Here is a 6838-nt window from a genome sequence, read left to right on the forward strand (position 1 = left end):
ATGACATGTCATACATTTGCTAGTTTAGTTTAGTTTAAACATATTTTATTCACAGAACAAAATGATAATTGTATTGGGGACAAGTTCTTGCAACTTAGTAAACCCCTCTCAGCATAAAATATGTACAAATATACAGTTGCAAAATAAATAAATTTACTTCAGTCAATAAAAGTCAGATTTTCCACATTTACACATCAATATATTTGTGTAAGTTTGTTGCGTTATAATTATTCCATTGTGTATATTACTACCTACTTTACCAGTTACAAAACCCACAGAGTATTTCTCAAATAAATAAGAAAACAAAGTTCATTCTAGTAATTAATCCTCTTCTGGACAACCATAGAAATGACATTCCAATGCGTTTATATATACATATAATTATACAACAATGTACGATAACGACCTCAATCCTCCCCCACACCCATACTTTAATGACGATTTAAAGATTAACCCTGTACCAACCCTGACAAGGATAGGTTCTAGTCATTTAACGCCTTTGACACTAAACTTATAAGGTTATTATAACTTACGTAAAAAGTTATTACATTTTACGGCAAGTTGAGATTATTACAATTTACGTCAATTTTTATTACAATTTGCGTATTACAATTTACGTCAAATTTTATTACAATTTACGTTGTTATTACAATTTACGTCAAAATTATTACAATTTGCTGCAAGTATTACAATTTACCTTTTTATTATAATTTACGTCGTAACAGGGCCTCTTCAGGCCATTCATAACGGTGTTATATATTCAGGAAGTGTAAACAAACCCGCACCAAAATCAACCTCGCATAAGTCCATTTTAGTGTGTCCAAGCGTGAACATATGATTACAAAATCACCAGTTACGAATAAATAAATATCATATGTGTGTATCCATAAATCACTGTCAAATAGTGATGACACCAGGTGTTCGCGAAAAGGTGAGCGTATCCTCTCCCACCGGCAGTCATACTTAAGGATAAACAACAAACTCCGTTTCGTTTTATTGGATCTCGTAATTTCGTCTAAAACGAATCTGGAATTTATTTGGCTTAAAACAAATTTCTACATTTAATCCTTTCAGTCGAATTTCGCAATTATTTCCTGCAACAAGAATCTCGACATTATTTCGTTTATAGCGAACCTTGCCATTAGCAAGGCATATTACTTTTTCACATCTTATGATGATGCGGTTTAACGCTTGATAAGCTTATAATGTTGTACACATGCCTTCATCACATTCGAACACAACTGTATGTACGTTCGCTACACCAAACAACAATACAACCAAACACATCCACAAATCAAATTAAGAATTGTGATAGCAATTGGTGCAGCCGCAGCATCGTTTGTGTCGAACGTGGGCCATGTCTGAGAAAGCTTGGGTCAAACTTCGTTTGAAGAGCGAAGATTCAGAGAAGTGGCAGCAGCGGATAACGCACAAGCAGTAGCGTTCTTTAAACACCGGTGCAACATCTGAAAGAAAATACAAGAGATACAAATGTTGCATAAGACATCAGAACGTACATGTCAGGCTTTCAAAATTAACAGTAACGTTTTTAGTCTGTTTGTTTGTTGTTTTACACTGCACTCAGCAATATTGCAGCTAAACTAACGTCCAAAAATAACGATACCAACTATTTTTAATTCATTTTGAGTTATAAGTGATATACTTTATATGAAAACATATTAACCCCACGCACCAAGCCAAATGTGATCGGTGGGAAAAAGCGGGAAAATTTGACAATTTGTGTAAAAAACGTACACTTTGCAAAAACGATGTCATGTGCCGCAGCAGGAAATCCACGTGCAGATCTACTGTTAAAACTGTTGACCCGGCACGTTAGGAACACAATACCAACACAAACGTCTGCATGTTAAAATATGATTAAAATGAATTTTTGTACACATGATGTTAAAAGATTGCTCTAATGAAATATTCCAATATGAATTTTCTGTATGGTTTTGTTTTTCTTCCATAACCTTTCGAACACTTGGCATCGTTTCTTTGGACATGAGTTTATATGACGGCGGTCTGTAAATAATCGAGTCAGGACAAGACAACCCAGTCATCGATCTATGCAATTGGGATTCGATGATATGCATCAACCAAGGCAGGGAGTCTGACCATCCGATATCGTCAGTCGCCTCCTATACGACAAGTATAGTCGGCTTTTACTGCAAGCATGGGCTGCTGAAGACCTATTTTAACCCGGATGTTTTAGTCTGTGAAAACGGTGAGCCAACGAGTTTGGTGCAACCGTGTTTCCCATGTATCTCGGTGTGTCAGGATATTGTGGGACAACAACCACTAGGATGCAGGTCTTTGTCGCCAACACTGGGACGAACGAGCACGGGTAATATGCTGTCTAACACCTGAAACCAAGGATCAAGTGCTGAAACGGGATTCGAACCCATAGTAAGTAGGTCCTGGCAAATTATGGGGCGTAACTCCACGCGGCACAGGAAATATTTACACCAAAGTACGTGAAACTTTGCTCACTCAGTTGGGAGGAAACAGCTCCCAAAACAAGAAGAAGACACCCCAAAACACACACCGACTTCATCCTGTGGAAACATATAAACATACAAATATACAAAATGAAATATGTACTTATACTGCATCGTCATGAGATTGTTCACACCTAAGTGCCCAAATCTCTTGGGTTTTTTAATTGAAACTGCATATTGAACAAAGATCATTCTTTATTCTACCATGAATTTGGAAATTCCTCAATCAGATGTTGTCAAATCACAATAAACCCCGCTCTGATTGAAATAGTCGATTTGACGGCCGAATCACCGCGGAAGCTGATATTCATAGAATATTTTAGTCATTGTCGGTAGGTTATAGGTTACAAAATGCAAAGTTGCGGTTACCAAAATATTAAAAGGATGTTTCAATACATTTTGTGCAGAAAACACGTTATAAATCTGCTATTTGTTTTAGGTTTTGGGGACTACAGAGAGCTTGGAATCTTGCGATTTTCTATATACAACTGTGACGTCATATCTTTTGCGTCACAATGAGCGATATAACGTCATAATAGTAACGTGCGTTGAAGAACGAAAACTTTGCTGAGCTTGCTAAGTTTTCGTTAGGGATGCCCACCTCATGTTAGCTTAAAATTACCAAGTTGCCGTGCTGAAATACTTTCAATTCCTGTCACATGTTGGAGTACTGGGGTGTAAACAAACTGGTTGAGCACACACAGTGCCACATTTTGATAAAGGCTGTTGCCGATTATTCCGTAAATTCTGATCGACAACCCAATGAAACACTGGACCCGTGCCGCTTCACTCAATGTATTTTCCAACACCAAAACGTTCGCGTTTTATTTAGTCATGGTAGAATGGAGAAAAACCTGTAGTTACCTGTAGATCAACTCAGATCATTGTTTAACCATAAGCACATTAATCACACTTTTTGTCCTTCATACGTTTTTCACGAGATTGTATTCAAGAAATGACGAAAACACTGACGGACTACTTCAACATTCCTGGGAAAACCCCTGAGATTTCCCTGGCACGCATAGATACAGAAGCGTTGTGTGTTGTCATTGGGATCCATTATCTTGAACTTAGTGTTTTTGTATACATTTGGATAAGTCAGAGGGTTTAACTGCATGCCCGTTCGAGAATATCCTCGCGTGTTTCTTTTCGCCCTTTTTGACATCCTGTATGCGATGTAAATGTATCACGACGCGCTGTCGCCGTGACCGACTTACTGAGGTACTTCTTAAGAGACCTTTTTTATCTAATGATATTATTTTAATCTAATTCTTGTAACCAAACTACAAATGATGTTCCTGTGTAGCAATTTGATCGTACATACACACATGTAACCTCTCCTTCTGGTGAACTATTTTATTCCGCGTTAAAGTGAAACCATGACATCCGTCGAGGTATAAAATAATGATATAAATAAACATATGAATCACTCTGTAATATGATTGTTCATAGAGTGCGGGCCAAAAGTTGTATGAACGTCTGAGGTCTGGCCCTCACTCTATGAAGGTTTATGCTCCATGAAATTTACATAAAGTGAAAGTCAATTCTTATGTGAATCTTAATGTGAATTAGTTATCTAAACTCGGACTCAAGCTTGTCCAGCATCTCATCTCCTGTAGAAATGTCAAACTAAAAGTAAAAAGATATGAAGGAGTAAGTGTTGTTTACAGCGAGTTTAATTAGATTACTTATATCTACTTTATTTTTTAGTTTTGTTAACAGTGTGTTTTCCAGTGTGGATTAGTTATTTAAACTGTGACTCTAGTTCTCAGCATCTTATCTCCTGTAGACCGTCCTAATTAGAAATTATTAGGATTATTCCATTACAGCCGTAGTGTTAAAACTGTGTTACATTGTTTCTGTTGATATTCGGTAGACGCTCATTGCATTGTGTTTGGACAGTGATAAGCCGTTAGGAATGTAGTACTATCTAATGTAAGCAGTCGCATGTAAACTTCCGGTATACCGTGGACTCATGTAGAATATTCTGTAATGTTCTAGTGCCGTTAGGCTGGTGAGGACACTGTGTAGAAATTTCCATTAGATAGTTAGACTTAATTACTAACACGGGACCAGCTTTCATGTGAGGATCACTCATCATCCCCGATGTCCTGCCTAGTCCATCTCAGAAGCTTGACCGCTGGGTGAATATATGTTTTTATCACTGACCTTTGCTATCACCACTAAATTTCTGTATTTTATACTGACCATTGCCATCGTATAATATAATGCCATTGGATATTGTATTACCACTCTATTATGTACTGCCATTGTAAATGTTGAGCAGTAATTTGTATTGATTTGTAAACCTAGTGAATATTTGTAACACATTTGATGAGTGTACACCATTTGATAGTTGTTTGTTGGTTTCACACTAAGTTCTTTTACGTACAGATTTCTGGGTTAACATATTGTTTCAATTTGGGAATCGACACTCAACAGTTGGCATTATTTTAACTGATCGCCATATCCTCTGTGTGACAATCGGAGTGAGTGACAAATGACATGTATCACTAATAGGGGGGAACCTGGGATTTTATATTGTCCCAGAAAAAAACACGGATGCTTGAATAAAATCAAGGATGCTTCTGGTTGAAAACAAATGCCTGCCACCAAAGACACTAGTTGTTGGAAGATGGGTTTTTTTTATAAAAAAAACATATATTGAGGCTCACTGTTATAATTTTAAAATATCTGGTTTTGCAGCTGCAGATGTTTCAAATGTCCCTGCAGCTGTTAAAAATATCCAGTCTCCACACAAAAACGCAGGATAGCCTTGGGCCGGTTCTAGAATAAGGTTTGTTTCTTGTTTAAAGCTGCACACAACAATATTCCAACTAAATGACGACGGCCTATGAATAATTGAGTCTGGACAAGGAAAACCAATTCTTGATTGTATGAGGAACGATTTGTCCCGTCGGGGTGAGGTAACACGCCATCAACCATGTCACCGAACATGTGGAGCATGACCATCCCACCATTAGGTCGCCTCTAACGTCAATAGCTGGGGGCCTGTTCTAACCCGGACTACCCACTGGATCTAGGGTACCAACACATCTGATTCAATTACAACTTTCCTTATCATATTTAAAAGATAGCTTAAGGGGCAGTACAAACTGTAGGAAAAGCACCCTTTTTTCAATTCAAATTTATTTCGTAATTCAGCCACATAGCCCATAGAACAGATGAAAGATAAATTATTTTTCGGCCACATGTCAAGAGTATTACATCTGTATTGATCTCATCTCATAAATATAAAGCTATCGAAGGTAGAACATTATTATCACAAGAGTTAAATAAATTTGCAAGCGTAATTCTATCTTTATAATATTTCTGCTATGAGATAAAAAAAACCAATTTCTCAAGTTAAGATATTGTTTACATACAAAAAAGACATGGTATTTATCTTTACATACAGATTCTGTTTGAGGTATATTTAACGCTGAACTTTTACGAATAATGTTGACTTGAAAGTTGTGAAGAGATAATCGAAATGTGTACACATTGCCCTTACCAATCGTTTGTCTCTTAGTACAGTTATATATAATTCGAGTTGCAAAAGAGATTTAACATCAGCATAATGCACGAAAAAAGTATATCTTTAGCGTCTTCCAAATGCTAAGTTCCGAGAAATCGACCAACCAGCCCCTGAATAACTCAAGCGAGCTTTCGGGTCTTAGTTGACTGTTTTTCCTCTCATGGATATAATACCGCTCAGTTGCAGAAGAAAATATGACGAATGGAGCTGTTTTTTTTATTCATTTTAACTGTAAATCCCCTTAAAGTTGATTTTGTTGGATAGAAAACCTATAGAAACCACTCCCTAACTTGTGTATTGATCCCTACCGCTACCAAATCGTAAAACAGTTCTGAAGTATAGGCAGTAGATTCAAACACTACACTGGATGAAGTCTTACCTTACTGCCCGCGGGGTCGATCTGTTGAGGGTTACAAGTTTTTCTACTTATATAGGACACCCGTTGCGCATATATAAACAAGGTGCGTCGAAGCATCTATGATCTAGCCAATGAAAACACCCGTTTTCTGTTTGGTCGAGCCGCGTTCATGCCGCACTTCCTTCTATTTCCCCAATGTATAAAGTTCACGCATAGTGCAGAGTCACAAAGGCGCAATAACGGTTTGTTTACAGTGACCTTGTTTAAGAGCTCGGTATTAAAATCCGGTTTCTCACAGGTAAGAATGCATCAGAGAGTCTCGCTATAGTTGTCGGCTCTCTGTTGTTTCACCTTGATGCGAGTACTCTCATGAAAACCCCTCGGGCGTGTGTAACAGACTCCATGTACACATATACATCTACAGTAAACTACGGTTATAAC

At 37.5% G+C, this 6838-nt stretch overlaps 1 long non-coding RNA gene across 3 annotated transcripts; it reads right to left on the reverse strand.

Annotated features, from left to right (window-relative positions):
- Positions 1-991: 991 nt before the first annotated feature.
- LOC124148635 lies at positions 992-6537 on the reverse strand. Of its 3 annotated transcripts, none has more exons than XR_006862988.2 (3): positions 6419-6537; positions 2494-2558; positions 992-1466 (listed from the first exon to the last, which is right to left on the reverse strand). It is a non-coding gene; the product is annotated as an uncharacterized LOC124148635 (long non-coding RNA). The 3 variants fall into 3 exon arrangements; XR_006862990.2 differs by lacking the exon at positions 6419-6537 and adding an exon at positions 3474-3494; XR_006862989.2 differs by lacking the exon at positions 6419-6537 and adding an exon at positions 3366-3385.
- Positions 6538-6838: the final 301 nt, after the last annotated feature.

Source organism: Haliotis rufescens, unplaced genomic scaffold (genome assembly GCF_023055435.1).
Source record: "Haliotis rufescens isolate VD_foot unplaced genomic scaffold, xgHalRufe1.0.p SCAF_13, whole genome shotgun sequence".
Lineage (NCBI taxonomy): Eukaryota > Metazoa > Mollusca > Gastropoda > Lepetellida > Haliotidae > Haliotis > Haliotis rufescens.